This window comes from Lepidochelys kempii, chromosome 2 (assembly GCF_965140285.1).
Source record: "Lepidochelys kempii isolate rLepKem1 chromosome 2, rLepKem1.hap1, whole genome shotgun sequence".
Taxonomy (NCBI): domain Eukaryota; kingdom Metazoa; phylum Chordata; order Testudines; family Cheloniidae; genus Lepidochelys; species Lepidochelys kempii.
Window position 1 is genome coordinate 91,066,681 of NC_136381.1, and position 22,942 is coordinate 91,089,622.

Sequence of the window (22,942 nt, forward strand, 5' to 3'; positions counted from 1 at the left end):
ATCCCCAAACAGCAAGGTATGGCCTGGCCCCTGCCCCCATTCCAGCCCCCTGGAACTCCCACCCCCATCCAACCCCCCCTGCTCCCCATCCCTGACTGCCCCCCCGGGAACCGTGCATCCTATCCAAACACCCCTGCTCTCTGCCCCCTGACCATCTCCCAGGATGCCCGTCCCCTATCCAATCCCGCCTGCTCCCCACCCCCTGACCAGCCTCCTCGGGCCCCCCCGCCCCCTATCCAACCCTCCCTGCTCTCCCCACCCCACGTTACCTGTGGGGTGAGGGAAGGGAGGCTCAGTCCTTTCCCTGTGCGTTTCCCCTGCTCATTTGGCTGCTCTCCCTGGCAGTCAGGCAAGGCTCTCTCCCTGTCTGGGCTTGGCTGCTGGGGGCAGGGGCCAAGCATGCTGGAGGTGGAGGGGGGCCCTGGTTTGCTCTGCCCCTGTCCCCAAAGGCAGGGCCCAGGCCCCTTGACCACTCCCCTGCAAACTTCCCTGCTCCTTGCCTCCCGCCTCAGAACTCCCCCTGACCGCGCAGCCCTGGAGCACCGGGTCTGGCCGCGCTATAGCCTGGCCGGAGCTACAGCCACGCTGCCCAGGTGCTGGGGGAACTGTGACTGCGAGGGAAGCAGGGAGAGAGCAGATGTGGCCGGCGGGCCGGAGTTTGCCCTACTCTGAGCTAGAGGCAGATCTGGCCTGGGGGCAGAGAGGGAATGATGTCAGAGCTGGGTTGGGGCAGAGCAGAGGGCAGAGTGGAGTTGTGGCTGGGGGCAGAGCAGGGGACGGAGTACAGCTGCAGCTGGAGGCAGAAAGGAACTGGGTGGCGCTCCCTCTCTGCCCCCTCGAATGTTCTTCTTCGAGCAGTGTCCCTGTGGGTGCTCCACTTCAGGTGTCTGTGTGCCCCTGCACCTCTAATTGGAGATTTTTGGTAGCAGTGTCCCGTTGAGCCTGGGCATGTGCTCTCCCTCCCTCCTGGTCTGCCTCGAGGCTATTTAGCACCAGGAACTCCCCTCACTTCCTTCTGTACTGCCTTTGACTGAATGAGCAGGTTTCTCTTCCTTATCTGTGTCATTAGTATAAGTCTTACTTGTTTTGTTACCTTTGTTCTCCCTAAAAGTACTCAGGCTAGTGTTTTGTTTTATTTTATTTTATTCCTTTGGTAGAAAAAGGAAAAGAACTTCACTTTCCTTCCCTGTCTGGGGGCATTTCTCCCCCCCCCCCCCAGGCATCTAGTAGACTCATAATTATTTTCTTTTTCAGTTTAAAAAAAAAAAGTAAAGACGATGTTCTTCTGCATATTCCTACTTGCTAGAGGATGACAACCCCCTGCCCAGGGGCTTGCCTGGCTCTCTCTGCTCCAAGAGGTACCTCTCCTGCCAGGAGTCAGTTCCTGTAATGGCCAGACACTCACTGTTCCTGGGAGACCCTCACAGACGTGATTAAATAAATTTGTTAGTCTCTAAGGTGGCACAATTCCTCCTTTTCTTTTCACAGAAGTGCTTTACCTCCACACCTAAAACTGCAGCCTCACAGGAGCTGGGAGCTGAAGTAAAAATTCCTCCCTATAGAGAAAACACTTCAATCTGCAGGGAGCTCCGGTGCGTGTTGATCCCGGATCATCCCCGGAGCCTTCACTTCAAAAGGGGTCAAGAAAAAGAAGAAGAAGCCACCAACAGACTCCGCCTGGAAAGGCTCCTCTGAGCAACTGGCCAGCCAGAGGGGTGTTACCCAGTGCGGCCACCTCGGTAGGACAATACCAGCAGAGGCACCTCCTGCTGTGAGCTCAGCTCTCTGGAAGCTGAAACCTGAGAAGCAGCTTCCTGCTGTGAGCTCTGCTCTGAGCTCTGCTCTCCACACCAACAAGGGGCTTCTGTAAGCTCTGTGCTGCTCTGAGTTCTACTCTGGGCAGCTACTGCTCGGAGAGGGCACAGTTACCGTACCATCTCTGAAAGAGCAGCACAGAGAAGCCCTGCTGTCAGCTCTGCTTCCGCACCAGGACACCAGAGGCTTCCACCCTCATGCTCTGAGGCAATGGTACCGTCCCCTAAGGAGAGGGGACAGTTATCATACCATCTCTAAAAGAGTGGCACAGAGAAACCCTTTGGTACCAGATGCAACAAAACTCCCATTTAGGAAGTGTTCTGCACCTTCCCAACCATTGATACCGACTACAGACACTCCTCCGTGGTTCTGGATGAGCCCATGGTAACACAGGTACTCTGATACTCTGGAAACCTGTGGCCTCGGTACCCAGGAAGAGACAATTACCATACCGTCTCTTAAAAAAAAAAAAAAAAGGCACCAACTTTTTGTACTGGGAAAAACTCTCATTTAGGGAGTGCTCTGTCCAACTATCGGTACTGACAATGTACCACGGACCCTCCTCTGTGGTACCAAATGAACCCATGGTACTGCATGAGCTCTGGTACCCTAGAGACCTGAGGAAGAACCCCATTACTTGGTACCAGGACCCCGATATCGAGCACATCCCGGCACCCAGAATCACTCTTAGCACTGGGCAGTATACTGCCAATACCCCAGTCAGCAGCACCCTTACCTACTGACGAATCTGACACTGGCCAGGAGGAGATCATTCCCTGGCCCCTCAAGGTGGTCCACCACCACACTACAGGGGTCAGCCCCAATTCCATCATGCCAACCGCCCGTGCCTGCCTTCCTTGCCTCTCCCTCCCAAGGCCATATTGTAACTCTTCGGGTATATACACATACGGCGCGACCGTCTCTGGTGTCTCTCAGGGAGAGTCCCCCAGATGGTTTGCTACAGCCTGGCACCTGAGCCAGGGCAGGAGAGCACCTAAGCCAGGACAGGAGAAAACTTTTTCAGAACAGGAAAGAAGGGGGAAGGGGAAAAAAAGAGAGAGGGGAAAAAAAAAACACCTGAAGAGGAAGCTACCTCTTCAGCACACTTCTCCTCATCTCTTCCAGATGAGTCTGTGCTGCCCACCCCTCATCACTAGGTGAAGATTTAAGAACTTTCTAGATCTTACCAAGAGGTTGGCAGATGAGCTGCAGATTCCCTTACAGGAGGTGGCAGATACACATCACAAGTTGGTGGAAATTCTGCACACTACCTTTTCATCTAGAACTGTCCTCCCAATTAATGAGTTGATTCTAGATCCTACCAAAATCATCTGGCAGAGCCAGCCTCCATCGCACCAACCAGAAACAGTGTAGAAACAGAACAGTGTAAACAGAACAGAAACAATGTAAACAAAAACAACCCTACATCTCTACCCAAAGAGGCAGGCTTTGTTTTCAACATCTGCAACCCAACTCCATCCTAGTGGATGTGGTTAATGCATGAAGCAAGCAACATAATGCCAAGTCAACTCCATATGATCAGGCTTCGCAAGATGATGTATTCATCAACAACATTATTGTTTAGAGTCATAAATTACCAAACTGTCATGGCCAAAACAATTTTGTTAATCTTGGGAAACCCAGGATGTTTCTGAAACATTACTGGAAACACACAAAGAACAGATTCAGACCATTCTTAGAGAAGGTCAGTTAATAGCCAGACCGGTCCTAGAGACACCTCTGGATGTAGCTGTTACAGCTGCCCGCCCAGTCTCCATAGACAGTGGTACTGAGGTGGGTTGTGGTTTTGTTTTGTTTTTTGTTTGCTACACCTCTCCAGATTGCCCAAAGAGCTACAGACTTCCAATTTGAAGGGCCAAACTCTTTGCGGAGAAGACAGATTTTCTCTACACATCCTGAAGGATTCTCGGACCACATTACACTCCTTAGGAATCTACACTGTGGAACAGAAGAGGAGATATACCTCTCAACCACACCACAGATCACAGTCTTCTCAATACTCACCATCTCTGTGTTGTTATGAGCCACAGTATAAGAGGCCCAGGGCTCAAAAGTGAGAAGAGTCTGCACCCCAGTCCATGACCTCTCAAACTGCCTCTTATAAACACTTTGATGAGCTGGTTGTGGGCCTGTACAATGATACCTTACAGCATCAGCTGCCATCTATACACCTGTCACGCCACTCAGAAGTCACCTCACCTTACCTTACTTCACAGCGGTTAGGACCAGCTCTAGAGCAAAGAGATTGATTTCTAGCCCTGAACTTACAGCGTGCCTACTTCCATATCTCAATACAACCATCGTACAGGAGATTTCCTACTGCTTACCTTTGGTACAGGATCATTATAGGTACAGACTGCTCCACACAGGGTAGTCTCCAAGGTTCACTTCATTGTAGTGGCATACTAACCCCGGTACAGTGGCTGGACTTTATCACACCAACCTGCTGCAGTACAAATGAGAGCGCTCCTCTTACTACCCACATTCACCACCCTGATATGCTGGGGAGCTCCCCTACACAACAACAAGGTTCAGGACAAATGGCCTTCCACAGAAATGACCTTCCATATCACTCTTTTGGGGCTAGGAGCTGTCTGGAGTGCCTGTGCACAAACTCTGCCTTTCATCAAAAACAACACACAAAGGTTATGATAGACTTAATGTGACCTGTATGTTTTGTATAAACTGTCAAGGAGCTGCCAGATCTCCCTCCCTCTGCAAGACAGCATTCAAACTTCGGAATTGATGCACCCATCACAATGTGCTCATCTCAGCTGTCTGTCTACAAGGGATAACCAACAGTCTCAGTTGGAATTTTCTCACGACAATGAGTGTATACTGAATTCACAGGTGCTTCAAGATATAGCCACCCTTTGGGGAAACATTCACTGGCAGTTGCTCTCATCTTCCCAACGGACAGGGCCCACTTGTATGTCTTTTCCCAGATTCCTACCCTGTCCAAGATTCTGCTGAAAATTCAACAAAACAAAGCGAGAGTTATTGTGATTCTCCCTCTTGACTATGACAAGTCTGGCTCCCTTACCTGACGCAGATGGCAATTTGCCCTCTTGTTCCTCTGACATCAGCCCATTCCTCATCTGCTCTCTCCAAACAATGGGCTGACCCTTCACCCCAACCCATGGGTCCTCTGCCTCCAGGCTTGGATCTTTCTTTGTTCCAAGGCTTAGAAGCAGAATGCTCTGACAAGCTGAAACACATGTTGCAACACAACCACTAGTTGACCACTCCACATACATATCTACAAAATGGAAACGACTCCAAGTTTGTTCCATTCCAAATGGACAGACCCAATGTCATCTTTCCTCCCTCTGATTTTGCACTACATTTTAGACTCTCACTCAGCTCCCTTAAGGTACATCTCATGGCAAAAATGGCTTCCCACTTGGAGTTTGCTCAACCACTAATGAATAGACTCTTTAAGGGCATTGGGACTCTCTTTCCCCCTTGTGACACCACCCGCTCCAGCCTGGGACTTGAATCTAGTTCTTAGGGCTTGGAGTAGACCTCCCTCTGAGTCGAGGGCAACTTGTTCTCTCTTACACCTGTCCATGACCACAGCATTTCTAATTGTCATCACCTCAGCTAGGCACATAGGAGAAGTAGTGGCCCTGATAGCACACCCATCATTCATGGCCTTTGTCTTTAAAAACCAAAACAAAACTAAAAACAAAACAAAAACCTCTAAGGCCATATCCCAAGTTTCTCCCTACTTTTTCTGCACTTTCTATATAAATCAACAGATCCATCTGCCTGTTTTTTCCCAAAACCACATTGTGACAACTGGGAGACAGTTGTGCATATGCTAGATATTAGAAGGACATTAGCATTCTACTTGGACTAACGACTAACGACTTCAGAAAATCCCCTAAACTCTTCCTTTCGTCCACAGAAAGATCCAAAAGTTCTGTGGTATCTCCTCAAAGACTATCCAAATGGGTCTCTAGTTGCATTAATCACTTAGCAAGGGCACAACTTGCTTCCGTCCATACGCACTCCATGAGATCAGTTCCTACCTCAATCTCATTCCATAGGGATACCCCTATCTCCCCAATCTATAGAGCAATGATTGGGGCCTCTGTCCGTACTTTCACAGAACATTATGCGGTCACTGAAGATTTGGCCGCTGACACCATCTTCTACTCCACAGTACTCTCTGTAGTAAAAGACTCCGCTCCGAAGTTCCAGTCTCCATTGGTGGGTACTGCTCCGGAGTCACCTAAAGTGGAGCACTCATAGGGACAGTACTCGAAGAAGAAGAGGAAGTTACTCACCTTGTGCAGTAACAATGGTTCTTCGAGATGTGTGTCCCTATGGGTGCTCCACAACCCGCCCTCCTTCCCTCTACTTCGGAGTTCTCTATAGGGCTCTGGGGTAGAGAAGGAAGTGAGGGGGGTTCGCCCGTGCAGTGCTAAATAGCCTCAAGGCAGACCACGAGGGAGGGAGAGCACATGCGTGTGCTCAATGGGACACTGCTACCAAAAATCTCCAATTAGAGGTGCAGGGGTACACAGACACCTAAAGTGGAGCACCAATAGGGGGACACATCTCGAAGAGCCATCATTACTGCACAAGGTGAGTAACTTCCTCTTTCTCCATGCCCCCCTAGGTGGGCGTGCCCCACAGTTTTGCGGACCACTGAGTTAATGGGTCCTCCCTTTGAGCCCCTAGCAATGTGCCCACAGTACCATCTATTTATGAAAATGGCCTTTTTATTAGCAATAACAGAAGTCAAAAGGGTAGGGAAAATTCAGACTCTTATTGCTGGTCCACCTTACACAGTGGTCCATAAGAATAAAGTGACCCTGAGGCCTCAACCTGAATTCATACCAAAGGTTGTTTTAGACTTCAATTTCAGTCAGGTGATTCATCTGCCATACCAATCTCTTAAGTTTGCTCCAACCCCACCTCTGACCTAGGAGATCACATCTTGCAGGTCACCAGAAGTGGAAATCCATGTGGACAGTCACTTGAAGAGAGAAACACAGTTACTGTAAGGTAGTAAATGTTCTTTTCTAATTTCCAGTTATAGACATTTTAGCTGTCAAATCCTGAATGTGACAATGTGTGATAAAGACCCCTAATGAGAGAGGCTTCACCAAACAGGAGAAGAGAATACTTTATTCAGGTTCCTAATGCAAAATGTGGCATTTAGTTGTGAAGGCCAGCATTTGAAACAAAGGCCAGAAGTACTTCCTTTGTTTAATGGAGAGCCCTGAGTACATACCATTTGTAACTATTCCTGTGGCTTCTAAATATGACTGTAACAATCTATGTGCCCAGACTCCATGCAAGTAGCTAACAGTTCAGAAACTGGGATAGAACGCTGCTAAGAAGGAACTGGGTAACAAGGTAACTTATAGTCCTTGGTACCCCAAGAACCATCACAGGAACTCAATAACATGGTTTCAGAAACTCATCTATCCTGGAGATTAGAATATGCTAAAATCATGTTTGCAAAAATCTGTATTTGAAAATGGTTGTCAAATACAAGTTCTGGTTTCATTGTTAACTACACTAGTTACTTTCATACTACCTTAGTGTTATTGTGTTGACATGGCCAAAGAACTCAGCTGACTGGAGGCTTCAAAATGCTTGTTGATGAGACAGGTGCTCCCTGGAATAAAGCTGCCAAAATTATCTCTTTTATGTGAGTGTGGGAATTGAGGGAAAGCTGGCAAGAGTGATTACTGGAGGTACACAAGAGGAGAAGAGTCCCTCTGCATACTGGTCAAGGAAATTCTGCTCAAACCTTTTTAGTATACATTAAAACATAGTTCTGACTTGTATATTTTCAACTGCAATATAATGTGAACATGGTCTGAGTGTCCATAACATTTCTGTTTTTAAAATCAGCCTTTCATTAGTTTACTGATACCAAAAGTTCTGAGCCAATTACAAACTATTATTTTGGTTTGCTTTTTACCTTTTAAAAAAAAAGTGCTTAAACCATATTTTAGGAGGAAAATTCACCCAAATGGAGACTGTGTATGATACAATAAATTAAACTGTTGAATTATAAGTCAGGGGGAAAATGTTAATAGAAACAGCCACTCACTCTTAACTTGGTAGCCTGTTATTAAATATAAGTCATAAAAATACTTTTTATATCTGAAAGAAATTATTGATTTATTAATGCAGCAACATTTTGTGTTAAAAGCTGGGATCCTGGTTTCACTAAATTACTGTAAGTGATATGTAAAAACTAGAATAACACAGTTTTCTCCCCTGAAAGGCACTCTTCTTGTTTTTACATAAACAAACCACTCTGATGATTACAAAGATTTTTTTTTCATGGCTGGACACATGGTGATAGGGTAATTTTCCAATTATAAAAACTCAATATGTGGAGGAGAAATAAATCTTGTTTGACCACTTAATGAGCAAATTCTTTCCACTTAACTGTATTTTCAAAACAAAACAGAAAACTTATGACACCAGTAAAACACTGTTTAAAGATGGGAAAATAGAGGTGGGTCAGGAATATAGAATAATAACTTCATCCACACTGATGATTCTTTTGGTACAAAGGGGTTTACTATCACAGCTTCTAGAACAAAAGGATTGGTGTATATTTTTGGCTGTTAACCAACAACTAGACCAGTCTCTTGAAAGACCGCTGATGAGGGAGTTATAAATCAAGCGTGTAGTATTTTCCTGATAATGATTTTGTTTCATGTCACTGCAGAGGTTCAGGAGTAATTTTAGTTAGATATTAATTTTGCATTTGCTCCACCTAGGTAAAAAAGTAACACTTACTACTTGTCTTTGAATTAATTCAGTTTAATAAAGTTTCTTTTGAATCTTTTAAAAATTTATTTGAAAAAATGTTCTCCCTGTTCACCTGTTCATGTTTAGAAGGGCTTTTTGGGGGAGACCTGAAAGCAAAACCACCAAACCTACTGACACCCATCCATATTTTCCCTCTGCTCTCTGCATGCACACCTTTCTGCTTCTTGCTGCCTACACTAGCAACAAAAATGTAAAACTGACTAGACACAAAGTAAACTGAAAAAGTAGAAAAATATAAAATATTCTCTAATCTCAGTTATATAATTGAAGTCTTATTTAGAATAATAGGTACAAAATTTTAAGATGGTAATGTTATTTTCAAGTTAATTGTGCCCCTTTAAAAAATGAAAATAAAGAGATGTGTATTTGAATTTAGACTTTTTTCATGCATAGGAGCATAGTAATTGCTGGTGTTTTTCATGAGTTTAACATGCTAAAATATGTTGCTGTAAAGAAAGTATGAAGCTTTCTCTTAGTAGTTGAGAGTATTTTTATAATTTTAACCTTACTGCTTGTAGCAACATTTGGACCCACTTCCCTACCCCTCCATTCCAAAAAAGTTGGCAGAGCAGGTTAAACATGGACTTCCTCACTCAGACTTATTAGCTTAATCATGAAGTAGTTTCTTGGTTTGTTTAAATATTATTGCCATTCTAGACTATTGTGCTGTTTATACTGTTACTAATCCAGATTCGTTATTGTCAGAGCTGATTTATTGTCCTGAGATTCATCTAAGGCCATTAACTAAAGAAAATAGTCATTAAGTATGGATTAGAATTAATTTTTCTAATTCTAAAGATAAGGATGAAGTGTAAAACAGCATGCTTAACCTTATTTTAAGGTTGTTTTTAATAAGTTTGTCATCTTTATTAAAATTATGGAATCACAGTAGTAACTCCATCATTGAAAGATGATTTCAGTCAAAAGTCAACTCTCATTCTACCTGGAAAAAAAGAGTTCTTTTCTGTCTGATGGAGAATATTTTTTGAAAGTGTGAGATTAATCACAAGAGATGCTTTAAAGTTACAATTTCATAATTATTTTTAAAGTTTTTCACTCATAAGCCACCAAATGTTTAAAATAAAATGCTACTGTATATGCAGTGTAGTACTATATAAGTAATATATATTACTTAACAACCTTACTTAACATCCTGGTATAATCTGGAGGGCAAAAAGTCTTTCATTTCCCTCAATGTATGAGCTACTTACATCTCTGATCACCCTGCCTTACCAAGTTTACCCTTCTGCTGTTGGTCTGAGATTCTCCACTTCAGGTACAAGCCAGAGATCAACCTTTACCACATCCATTCTACACATACAGATTGCAGACCTCCAGCATCCTAAGCACACTCCCAGTACAGACTTGTGCTCCCCTATACTTCATATGGGACCTGATCCAAAGCTCCCTGAAGTTAATAAAAAGACTCTTACTGAGATTAAGAAGCTTTGCCTCAACCTCAAGCTCTAGGCCTTGAAGTGGGTTATAATAAAAGGCCATCCTTTTGTAATTCATATGCAAAAGGAAAAAACTTCAATTTATTTCATATTACAGCTAGGTGAGAGTCTCTTGTAAGGCAAGGGAGTAGGCTACAGTAGAGGGGCAGAGTTGAGGCTCATGTTTAGAATCTTAACTGAGAATTACTGGAATTTGTGATGTTTGGCTTTTTAAAAACTACAGTGCTCCAATGAGGGCCTGTTTGGTTAAAGGTTAAATATTTAAATATTTAAAAAATTTAAATTTACTTTTTGAAGTTTTTTTCTTTTACAGATATTTAAAGAAACAAACAGTGCCCCCTCCATTTCAGTGAAGAAATGTTTACTAAAAACCTGTAATTTAAGGACATTTTTTACAGTTTACTAAAGTAACAGAAAGATGCCTTTTATTTACCCAAGGTTCTGTTCTTTAGCTTAATAGGTGATGTCCCTCTGGGACACAGACAATTCATGACTATATATGTAAATAATAAAACCTGACAAAACAGCATATTCCTACTATCAGATCAAGGAAAGGTTAACGTCCACATGTTAGTTACAATAAGCATGGAAATTGTTTAACTCCAGAATTCTTTAATATGAGTCGCTGGTTTGTAGCAGCATCTTAAAATAGTGCAACAATAAAAGTACAAGCTGACTGGAATCTTGTGTTCAAGATTTGTCAAGTGAATTAGAAAAAGATGTTGTAGATCATTCTGTCAACCCAGCAGAAATGTATCCACTTTTGTTTGTCGATATTCTCAACCAGTCAAGTGGAAGAATAGAATGAGCTTTATTGTCTGTTTTACAGAATTGTAAGAATCTTTTACAGGCAAGTTAGGTGTATTTATTCAACTTTCTCCAATTCCTGTTGAAATAAGGAACTTAATTAAATGCATTGTTTGAAACCTACTGTTGAGTGTGTGTGTTTCTCTGTGGAAGAGATTAGTTGGTTGACTAATAGCTTAGCCCATTTGAACGCTATCATTATGTAACACAAATATATTTTACATTTTTCTTGTGGATTTTTTTGCCTTGCTCTATAGAAAATGTATTCAATGTTCTGTTATCTCAAACCTAACATTCAATGAAATATCTGGTTAATTATAATAACTTTAACTTGAATGTTTAAAAAATAAAAAGCTATGGGCGAATTGGACAATTAGTGGCAGATTTTAAGTGATACTGTCAAGTTATTTAAACTTCAAGTTTGACTTTCTTTAAACTTTTAGTGCACTTCTTCATTGACAGATGGTCTGTTTTCAAATTGATCATTGTGCACCACTGAGTAATTTAAAGAACAAAGAGAGAGATTTATTTCTTAAGGGACTGCACACTCACCAGACTCTTCATACATGCTATTTTCTGTCTTAACGTATGTGCACTGCTTTTTGCTCAAAAAGAAGTCTAGGTTGGTGGTGCTTGTTTTTCTAAATTACATTGACAGATTTGCAAAAAGAAAAATGGTGGAATGTGGAAGTTAAGAGATACAAAAATTAAATAAGTTTTATGTGGTATTGGGAAAATGTCAGGGCTAAGCCCCTGTACTTGAAAAAAGAAATTTTACACCTCAGACTAAACCAGAGTGGGTTCTTGTTATTTTTCAGCTGAATTGCAACTCTGGTTTTCAGGTAAGTCAGTAAAAGAGTCTAAGCAGTTGGAGAGTGTCCCTAATTAAATTTAAGTTAAATTTGTCTCTCCTAATACATCAATAACGCTGCCCCCCAAAAAGTTTATTTTAACTTTAAAGTAACCAGTTAAGTTGTTTTTATTATATAAGCACTGTTCTTCCTCTTCCATATACTCTTTTCTGGTTTAATTATAACTGTTTTATATGGACTTTTTATGCAAAGATTAATTTTAGCCTAAATTAGGTTGTAGGAAAAGAAAATAGATATGAAACGTATCATGAAACTTCCCAGAGCAAAATCCCAGAGAATTCCCAGGTTTCAGAGTAGCAGCCGTGTTAGTCTGTATCCGCAAAAAGAAAAGGAGGACTTGTGGCACCTTAGAGACTAACAAATTTATTTGAGCATAAGCTTTCGTGAGCTACAGCTCACTTCATCGGATGCATTCGGTGGAAAATACAGTGGGGAGATTTATATACACAGAGAACATGAAACAATGAGTGTTACCATACACACTTGTAATGAGAATGATCAGGTAAGGTGAGAATTCCCAGTTAATCACAGGAAGATTTTGTTTGTGTTTAGATTCTAATATGTGCAAATTTTGAATTAAAAAATGGGCCTAATTTCTTTGGCTTTTCTGAAAACAGTGTTTAGTTTTTACTTTCCCTTCATCATGAAAGTTTTTTTTTTTTAAATTACATCACAATAATTTATGTTTAAGTGTCACTTTACGCCCCGTATTTTATCCTGGTAACTGGTAAATTGTGAATACATATCTAGATTCCTATTCCAATTCGTGTGTGTGTGTGTATGGAAATGAAAGCTTCAATACCTTACAGCTTGTGAGAACATATTTGAAATTCAGAAAATATTCATTTTGGAAATTGGCATTCTGAATTTCAGATAATATGAATTTTGGAGAATTGTTTGTCTTTCTTCCAAACTTTTTGTTAGGAAAATTAAATATAAATGATTGCCACAGAAATAATTGCTTATGCCTTATCTACACATAAAAGTTTTGACAGCTCAACTGTGTCATTTAGGAGTGTGAAAAAATCACACCCCTAACCAACATAGACGTGCAAACAAAAGCCATAGTATAGATGAAGTTATACCTGCAAAAGAATTCTTTTGGTGGTTTAATCCTCCCACGTCTTCACTAGGAGGGATTGCTGGCATAGCTCTTCCAGGAAACCTTTTCTAGGGTAGACAAGACCTTAAGAAATTCTCTTCTTCAGTAGCATACTAAGCTTTATACAAATATATAAGACCCTGTCCCGAAGAGCATACAATCAAAAAGACAAATAGACACAGGGTAGACAAAAGTGGATACAGGGATAAATAAGGGTGGTGACTGGCCATATCTTGGCCCCATTTTGCATTGAGAAGTGCATGGGGGCAGGTTTAAGGTCCTTGATGATACAATGTTGTTCTTTTGTTTTCCTGTAACTTGGTTTATCAACCATCCCTCATTGCCTCTCTATCTGCCATTTCTGGTCAGTTTCTTGTAGGCATCATGGTAGCAGTGGATCTTCTTGAGGGATTTGAATTCAGAGAAGGTGATGGCCTTTCAGACCAGCTCAGATGTTTCTGATTGCGGAAAAAAATCCTGAGAAATGCTGAATTACCTCTAGTTTTATATACAATGCTGAGTACACTGCTGGTACTTGATAAATAATAATTAGCAACCCACGCTGCAGAAATGGTAAAGTTAAGAATTTCCTATTAAACTTATTCATGGAAATGTAATAATGTCTTTATAAAACCAATCTCCACACCTCAGACAAGGCACTCAGAGTGATGGCCAGTATGTTAAAAGGATGATTAAAATACAATTAAAATTTTCTTTAAAATCCTCTTTAAAAAGTAAAACCATTTTTGAGAGTGAGGTAGGGATGGGGCAAAAGGGGATTGGATGGGGAAAGACAATAAATATGAGCCAACAGTGAACATAATACATTAATCAATAAAACTATTTTTAAGCAAAAGTGACAGATATTCAGGATAAGCAGTTGTTCCATACCCCTGGACACACCACAGCAAGAACCTAATAGCCTCAGGAATGAAGACACAATAATAGGCAAGTGGTGTGAGAGTGTAGATTCCTACCAGGATGTGGCTCAAGAAAAAGGAATGAAGCATAGCAAAGAACTACGCCATTTAAGGTCTTAAAACCCAATAAAGCCAACTCACTGTAAAGTAAATATGCCACTTCATAGGCAAACATTGTAAAAAGCACAGGCCAAGCCAATATTCACAAATCAGTAAACATACATGCTGAGGCATTCTGAACAATTTGTATGCCTTACTAAAAAGAAATTACCATAATCAAAACTAGAATTGCTGTTTTGCGATTGTCATAGGCTAAAGGAGTAAACTACAAAAATTACACAATTGAGAAGATAATTAAAAAGACAGCAACAACAACACCCCCCCACACCCACAGCCAGTACCTTTCTATGGAAAGAGTGTGGTTGAAAGCCCTGCCAATATTTTTAAGCTATCTCCTTGAGCCCCTTCAGTAAGTAAAAAGAGTGTTCCCACAACAGCTATCTGCAATGACTGTTTTTTTTTTCTATCATACCCAGTCTCGCCATTCCAGACAATGGGTTTTCCTCTGCTTTAACAGACTAGGAAGAAGGACCAACCCCTTTCTATGAGGAGAAAAACTTGACTCTGCCTTTCCAAGAGAGTCCCAGTTTTTGTTTTGCCTCCTGCAGGATTTACATGTGGCCACTAAATCTCTTTCTATCTTTTTCTATAGAGCTCAAAAAATGTTTCACTTTTGCCATTTTTGGCTTGCTCTCTTCCCTTTCATCTTGGTCAGTGGGAATTTTTTTTTCTAAATGCTCTGTACCTCTATTTATAACTGGGGGAAGTTCTCAGTTCCCTGGTGTACAGCAGCCCATACTACCCTAGGCTCTCCAAATGGTGAAAAAAGACACTGCCCTGAAAAAAGACAAGCAGAACAATGTTCCCTATCCACAATCTCCTTTGTCTTGTGTACCTATTTGGACACCTATGCAATTTTTTAGAAGAAAGGAAGAGTGTCTCACTTTCTTCCCCCAAGCCCCCATGTTAAAAAATTACTGATACATCAGTGGCATTTAGATAACTCAAAACAACTTTTTCTTCAAACTCCAGGCTTAGCATACTTCTCACATAGAATATGTCTTGCAGATATGGCAAAGTTGTGACTATTTGAAAATAACATAGTGAAGGTAGTTAGCAACCTGTTTTCTCCAAAAGTTCATATCTTTTCGTTCCCCAAAATGTGCATGTGCAAATATTTTATGTATAAAGAAGGGGTGGTGGGAAGCCAGAGAGAAGCAGCTTCACCTTTTACTAAAAGCTTCTAAAAAATTAAAAATAAAAGAAAGATTATGAACCAAATCCTGCCATGACATCAATTTAGAGAAAGTTCAGAGTAAATCTGTTGACTTAAATTGAGTTACTCTAGTGCGACTGAGACCAGAATTTGATAATGAAATATTAGTTTAGATTGCATTGTGCAAAAGCCAGTGTATTTAGAGTGACTTTTCCCACATAGCCCTTACCACCCACCCCATTGCACATCATGTGGTAACTTCATGTGTGCTCTTGTTTTAAGTTAAAACTGCAATTATTCCTATAATCGTAGATCTATAAATATAGTACTGTATATGTATATTTTCCACTTTTTTACTCCTTTCCTTACCCTCGGCCTTCTCTGCTTTCCCCTGCTTTGTTTGTTCTCTGCAAATTGACTATTAATCAAGATATTTTACATGCTTTAGTTTGTGGTTGGAGCAGATCGGAAGGTAGTGTGTCACTAGCACATAGAGAGTGAGACCAGACCCTGTTGCCTAGTTGAACATGTAAGAATAGGTCATTCCATCTGTTATTTCCTTACTAAATTGTTAAGTGTTTATTAATGTGTATTTTTATAGTATTTCTTTATGGATGCAATTTACATATGCTGAGTCTCTCATGGCCTCCCTGTAGGGTATTCATGATGAAAGCATTATATATCTGTAAGGGCTTGTCTTTATCAGAATATTTATTTTATGCATTATATTTAAAACTATCCATTTATAATCTCTAGGTGCTTTCAAGTAAATGACTTTAATGCATTCTATATTAGGGAGCAGACCATTGCCTGGACTTTGAAAGTAGCTTTAGAGTATTTGGATTATATTCTACAGTGATTTCAGTGTGTTAATCATTAGCATATTATATTTCTCCTTCATTCCCCTTAAAGCAGAAATCATGCTGCAAGTCTATGTTCTGCATAATTCTTATTGTGGTAATTAAATTTTATCAGACATGTGGTTTGTTGTTTGTCCCTTGTGATGAAGGAAAAGGATGTCATGTAGATGTTATGTCTGATAAGTACTAAATTTAGTCCATATATGACAGAGAGAGTACTGTTTCCAAAAAGAACCACAAAATGAGAAAAAATATAGGGAAACCCCCTCTATTTTAAAACAAAATCTTGGTACAGCCGTAGATACAGTATAAGATGTGTTCTCAGGTGGATCTGCTTTATAATCAATTCAGCCAAGAAAATATAGCACAAAAAAAGAGTGATTATGGGAAGGGACAGAGGAATTTGTGGGAATTTGACCCTGAACTCCTACAATTCTCTGAGATAAGTGATGGTATCCTCCAATACACAGAAGCAGTTCCACAATACATAAAAAAAAATTTCTAAACGATAGTGCCAGTTGGTTGTGGGGGGACACAATGAGTTGCCTATTCACAGTGCCACACATCTTTTGCCAGTACACCCTGGTTCTGTGAGGACACTCTGTACTGACAAAAGCAGCCAAATATGAATGCATTCTACCAGAATAACTTTGTTGCTAGCAGTCTTCTGGCAGAACTTCTGTCATTAAAACTTCCTAATGTAGACAGGCCTGGGGGGGGGGGGGGAAAGAGCATTCTTTTCAGAGCAGAGCTTTTCATTTTTCACTGAGTCAGCTAAGACTCCATGTTTTTAAATAGAGAGTCATTTCAGAAACTCCTAATGAAATCTGCTGAAAATCCAAAAAGCGTTTCATGCTTTCACATTAAGACTCAAGCACATGACAAACATAAGATTAATTGCAGTACACTATTCTACTCTCATTTTGATAATAGGCAGATCCTACTAATTTTTAACCTGTTTCTTACAGCTGATGATAACCTTCCAGGGAGAAAAATAAATACAGAGTAAATCATGTTCTACAAAATTGAGGTTCCTAGCAATAACACCCTTCTGAATGCTTTTAAAAGTCTGAGATCCATGTTGTGCCCTTAGAAATGATCCTCTTGATTTAATGGTCTTGCAGCAATATAGCTATAACATTGATTTTCAAACACAGGAATATCCAAGAGGATGATGTCCTTAGGAGGTTCATTTTTTGAGGAATGTAAAGGCTCTTTATTTATCTCTGTCCCCCAAAAGGTTGTTATCAGTAAAGGAAAACAGAGTTGAAATTATTAGTATCTGACTGTATCAAAGTGAATGTAGACTTTTGCACTGAAAGTAACCTTTCATTTGCCAAGTGCTGGAGGCCAGGAAAGGGAGGGAAACATTGAACTGCATTAACTTTCAACAGGCATAGTAACAAATGAATTTAGCCATCAGTGACTTATAAACTGTCACTATTTTTGCATTATGAGTCTTTAAAAAATCTGCAACTTTATATTCTAGGCATAAAGATATTGATGATTATTTCAGAGACATTTTGCAGAATGAGAGGTGTAAAGTTTATTAAGAGTATTCCATGTTGTAGTAAGAAGAAAAGGAGTACTTGTGGCACCTTAGAGACTAACAAATTTATCTGAGCATAAGCTTTTGTGAGCTACAGCTCGCTTCATTGGGTGCATAAGCTCACAAAAGCTTATGCTCAAATAAATTGGTTAGTCTCTAAGGTGCCACAAGTCCTCCTTTTCTTTTTGCGGATACAGACTAACACAGCTGCTACTCTGAAACCATGTTGTAGTGTCATTTTAGTAAAATCAACTTTAAGATTAATGCATGACCTTCTGTTGTTCAAGATCAATTATAAGCAATTTGGGCCCATGCTACGCTGTGTTCTCTTGTTTCTAAACATGGTGATCTCTGCTCTGACCGTGTAAATTGTGGCAAAATAATAGCAGTATTATTTGTTGTTGTTAGTATGGGAAATGTTTTTCTATTAGTCACCAGTTTTGAGGCTGGCTTATCCACGCACTCATTCAACGAAACCATATCGAGATCCTGCAGACCTCTTACTAACATCATCATAAGAGTCTTACTGTGTGCCATTGGGGGTTGGGGAAGAGGGAACTAAAAGTTTCTATGTCTCTCTGTTTCAGTTTGTCAGTCAGCCCTTCTTGGCTTTCCTGCTATCTGCCTGTCTGTTTACAAATCTTTGCCTTTTTTTTTGTTTTTGTTTTAGCTGGCAGTCTGAATTTTGTAGTTAGTTGTGTCCATTCTCAGGGATCATTCTCGGAGACCAAACAATGTTAGGCATAGGGATCTGAGTGGCATGTAATCAGCTGCCCCACAATTGCTTGGGTTAAGGAAGCTGTGGCAGATCAGCTATCAAAGAAAAAATGTTGTTTAGGACTGGAAATATGAGGAGTTTGAAACTCTCCCTTCTCTGCCAAAAAGTAGTAGTATTAATGGGAAGTAAATGTTCCCTAGACTTCTTTCTCGCCAACACTTCCTAGAAAACTGACTGAGGAAACATGGGAGCTACTTCTACTGCTTCAGTATCCTCACATCTCTGATCAGCAGTCAGTACCCTCATAGGAGGGTGGCAGACCCTCAAAGAGGTAAGAGGTTAAACAACACTCAGGAAGTAAGTAGCATCATGTTGCAACCACCAGTGTATTTTAACCCACTAATTTTGGTTATTGCTTTAAAGCCTTTTAAAAAGATATCTAATTCTTTCCAGATTTTGGACATAGTGATTCTTTAACTGAGGGGAAGGGATGAGTCAGGAACGCAATAGGCAGATCTTCTTTCAGATGTGAGATAACAGAAATCAGTGTCTGTGTGATGAGTGTATGTCCACAGGTCTGTTCCATGTGTAGATCCCTTCCTGTCAGTGGACAAGAGGCAGCTTATGCTGACAATTGCAGGGCGATCTGTGCACCAGATGGTGGCATGGATGGGGTCACTGTTTCCTGTTTTAGAATGTTCTGCCTCTGTTAGGAGGCTCATTCCATCTGATTAGGAGCTCTGAAGCTTTGTCTTGAGCTAGACAATTACATGGTTTTATTTTTTCCATAATATTCCTATTATTTACTTTGTTCCTTTTACTTTCTTTTCTCAGCCTTCTCAGAATTCTTCACTAAATTTCCTCTTCCTTCTATCCTTGGGAGAGCCCTGAGTGGCTGGTTCTTAGTAGAAAACAAACTAAACAAATTAATAACATCAATATATTCGCTGCAAAACTATCCATTAGCCTCACTACATTGAGGAAAATGTCTTTTTCACTCCCAAATCAGAGACTCAGATGAAGTCTAATCTAACTCAGTGGATGAAGCTTGGAATAAGCCTGGTCTCCCTGTCAGTCACTGTTGTCCTGTCCCCATGATCCCTGCAGGCAAAATCCCTATCCCATGGAGCAGCCAGGCAGAGTTCAGTGCTGATGACCTTGGGGATTATATACATATATAAATTTAGGGCTGTCAGTTAATCACAATGTATGCGATTAACACAAAACAAACTAATTTTTTTAAAAGTCACGATTAATTGCAGTTTTAATCGCACTGTTAATAATAGAATCCAATTTACATTTATTATAAATATTTTTAGATGTTTTTCTACATTTTCAAATATATTGATTTCAATTACAACACAGAATACAAAGTGTACAGTGCTCACTTTATATTATTTTTATTACAAAATTTGCACTGTAAAAAAGATGAACAAAAAATGGTATTTTTCAGTTTGTCTCACAGAAGTCCACTCAGTCCTACTTCTTGTTCACACAGTTGCTAAGACAAACAAATATGTTTACATTTACAGAAGATAATGCTGCCCGCTTCTTATTTACAGTGTAACCTGAAGGTGAGAACAGGCATTCGCATGGCACTGTTGTAGTCAGCGTGACAAGATATTTACATGCCAGATATGCTAAACATTCATATGCCTCCTTCATGCTTTGACTTGTAGATTCTAAAATGTTACATTGTTTTGTTACTGAGTGTAGTTATGTTTAAAAAAAAAAGAGAAGAGCTTAAACACAAAAAGGATGCTAGCAAGGAGTGGAAACTTGGAAAGTTGACTAGGGAGGAGTAGAAAAGTATTGCTTGAGCATGCAGGGGTTTAATCAGGAAGGCCAAAGCACAATTGGAGTTGCAGCTAGCAAGGGATGTGGAGGGTAACAAGGAGGGTTTCTACAGGTATGTTAGCAACAAGAAGAAGGTCAGGGAAAGTGTGGGACCCTTACTGAGTGACAGATGATGTTGATGTTGAAAAAGCTGAAGTACTCAATGCTTTTTTTGCCTCGGTCTTCACAGACAAGGTCAACTCCCAGACTGCTGACTGGGCAGCACAGTATGGGGAGGAGGTGAGCAGCCCTCAGTAGTGAAATAACAAGTTAAGGACTATTTTAGAAAAGCTGGACTCAAGTCCATGAGGCTGGATGCAATGCATCCAAGAGTGCTGAGTGAGTTGGCTGATGTGATTGCAGAGCCATTGGCCATTATCTTTGAAAACTCATGGCGATTGGGGGAGGTCCCAGACAATTGGAAAAAGGCAAATATAGTGCCCATTTTTTAATAAGGCAAGAAGGAGAATCCAGGGAACTACAGATGGGTCAGCCTCACCTCAGTCCCTAGAAAAATCATGGAGCAGGTCCTCAAGGAATCCATTTTTAAGCACTTGGAGGAGAGGAAGGTGATTGGGAACAGTCAACATTCACTAAGGGCAAGTCATCCATGACCAACCTGATTGCCTTCTATGATGAGATAACTGGCTCTGAGGATATGGGGAAACCGGTGGACGTGATATATCTTGACTTTAGCAAAGCTTTTGATATGGTCTCCCATAGTATTCTTGCCATCAAGTTAAAAAAGTATGGATTGGATGAATGGACTATAAGGTGGATAGAAACCTGGCTAATCATCAGGCTTAGTGGGTAGTGATCAACGGCTCAATGTCTAGTTGGCAGCCGGTATCAAGCGGAGTACCCCAGGGGTTGGTCCTGGGGCCAGTTTTGTTCAACATTAATGAGCTGGATGATGGGATGGATTGCACCCTCAGCAAGTTCGCGGATGACACTAAGCTGGGGGGAGAGGTAGATATAATAGAGGGTAGGGATAGGATCCAGAGTGACCTTAACAAATTGTAGGATTGGGCCAAAAGAAATCTGATGGGGTTCAACAAGGACAAGTGCAGAGTCCTGTACTTAGAAGAATCCCATGCACTGCTACAGGCTGGGGATCAACTGGCTAAGCGGCAGTTCTGCAGAAAAGGACCTGGGGATTACAGTGGACGAGAAGCTGAATGTGAGTCAACAGTGTGCCCTTGTCGCTAGGAAGGCTAACGGCATATTGGACTGCATTAGTAGGAGCATTGCCAGCAGATCGAGGGAAGTGATTATTCCCCTCTATTCAGCACTGGTGAGGCCACATCTGGAGCATTGCATCCAGTTTTGGGCTCCCCCACTACAGAAAGGATGTGGACAAATTGGAGAGATTCCAATGGAGGGAAACAAAAATGATTAGGGGGCTGGGGCACCTGACTTATGAGGAGAGGCTGCGGGAACTGAGCTTATTTAGTCTGCAGAAGAGAAGAGCGAGGGGGGATTTGAGAGCAGCCTTCAACTACCTGAAAGGAGGTTCCAAAGAGGATGGAGCTAGGCTGTTCTCAGTGGTGGCATATTACAGACCAAGGAACAATGGTCTGAAGTTGCAGTGGGGGAGGTCTAGATTGGAAATTAGGAAAAACTATTTAACTAGGAGGATGGTGAAGAACAGGAATTGTTTATCTAGAGAGGTGGTCAAATCTCTATCCTTAGAGGTTTTTAAGGCCCAGCATGACAAAGCCCTGGCTGGGATGATTTAGTTGGGGTTGGTCCTGCTTTGAGCAGAGGGTTGGACTAGATGACCTCCGGAGGTCTCTTCCAACCCTATTCTTCTAGGATTCTGTGAAAAAAATCTACATTTTACGTTGCACTACAGTATTCATATGAGTGAATTGAAAAATACTGTTTCTTTTGTTTATCTTTTCTACAGTGCAAATATTTGTAATAAAAATAATGTAAAGTATGCGCTGTACACTTTGAATTCTGTGTTGTAATTGAAATCAGTATATTTGAAAATGTAGAAAAACATCAAAAAATATTTATAATAAGTTTAAATTGGTATTGTATTGTTTAAAACTGCGATTAATCACGACTATTTTCTTTAATGTCATGATTCATTACGATTATTTTTTAATTGTTTGACAGCCCTAATATATATGTATCATCTGATGTATAGAGCAAGAAAAGCAAGGGATTGAATAGTCTCTAGATAGTGCCTTTGAGGTAGGATACCTACTTCCCTTGATCCAGCCATAGTGATGGGTCAATTGATTCCATGCTAGAGAGAGTCTTATGTAAGGAATAGTGAAATGGAACTGAGTTCCTTTGATACACTACAGAAAGAGCATTGAGATATGGACCATATGTTTTCCAGGGAGTTATGAGGCTGTATAGACACATCCTAGATACAATAATCAGATATCCTTGGCAAAAAGCAAAAGCACCATAGAAAGTGTACTGGATGTATTGGATTAGAGGGTTGAGCCTGTTGATGGGAAAAAGTAGTAGATGTGATATATCTTGATTTTAGTAAGGCTTTTGACACAGTCCAACATGACATTCTCATCAGCAAACTAGGAAAATATGAAAACAACAAGGAGTCTGGTGGCACCTTAAAGACTAACAGATTTATTTGGGCATAAGCTTTCGTGGATAAAAAACCCCCACTTCAGATTCATGGAGTGAAAATTACAGATGCAGGCATAAATATACTTACACATGAAGAGAAGGGAGTAGAAAGACTTAACATATTTATTTGGTCATAAGCTTTCGTGGGTAAAAAAACCCACTTTTCTTCAGCTTCATGGAGTGAAAATTACAGATGCAGGCATAAATATACTGACACATGAAGAGAACCTTCAGTATATTTATGCCTGCATCATACTCAAAGAGTAATTATAAACGGTTTACTGTCAAACTG

At 40.7% G+C, this 22,942-nt stretch overlaps 1 protein-coding gene across 5 annotated transcripts in view; it reads left to right on the plus strand.

Moving 5' to 3' along the window:
• Positions 1 to 22,942, plus strand: part of GNAL (G protein subunit alpha L) — a 317,300-nt gene that overhangs the window by 225,997 nt on the left and 68,361 nt on the right. The window contains exon 1 of one of the 5 annotated variants that reach the window (XM_073331615.2): positions 13,222 to 13,457. The exons of the other annotated variants lie outside the window; for them this stretch is intronic. The gene's annotated coding sequence lies outside the window, so the exon portion shown is untranslated. Of the gene's footprint in view, positions 1 to 13,221; positions 13,458 to 22,942 lie in introns of those variants that run through there. 5 annotated transcript variants of the gene reach the window in all.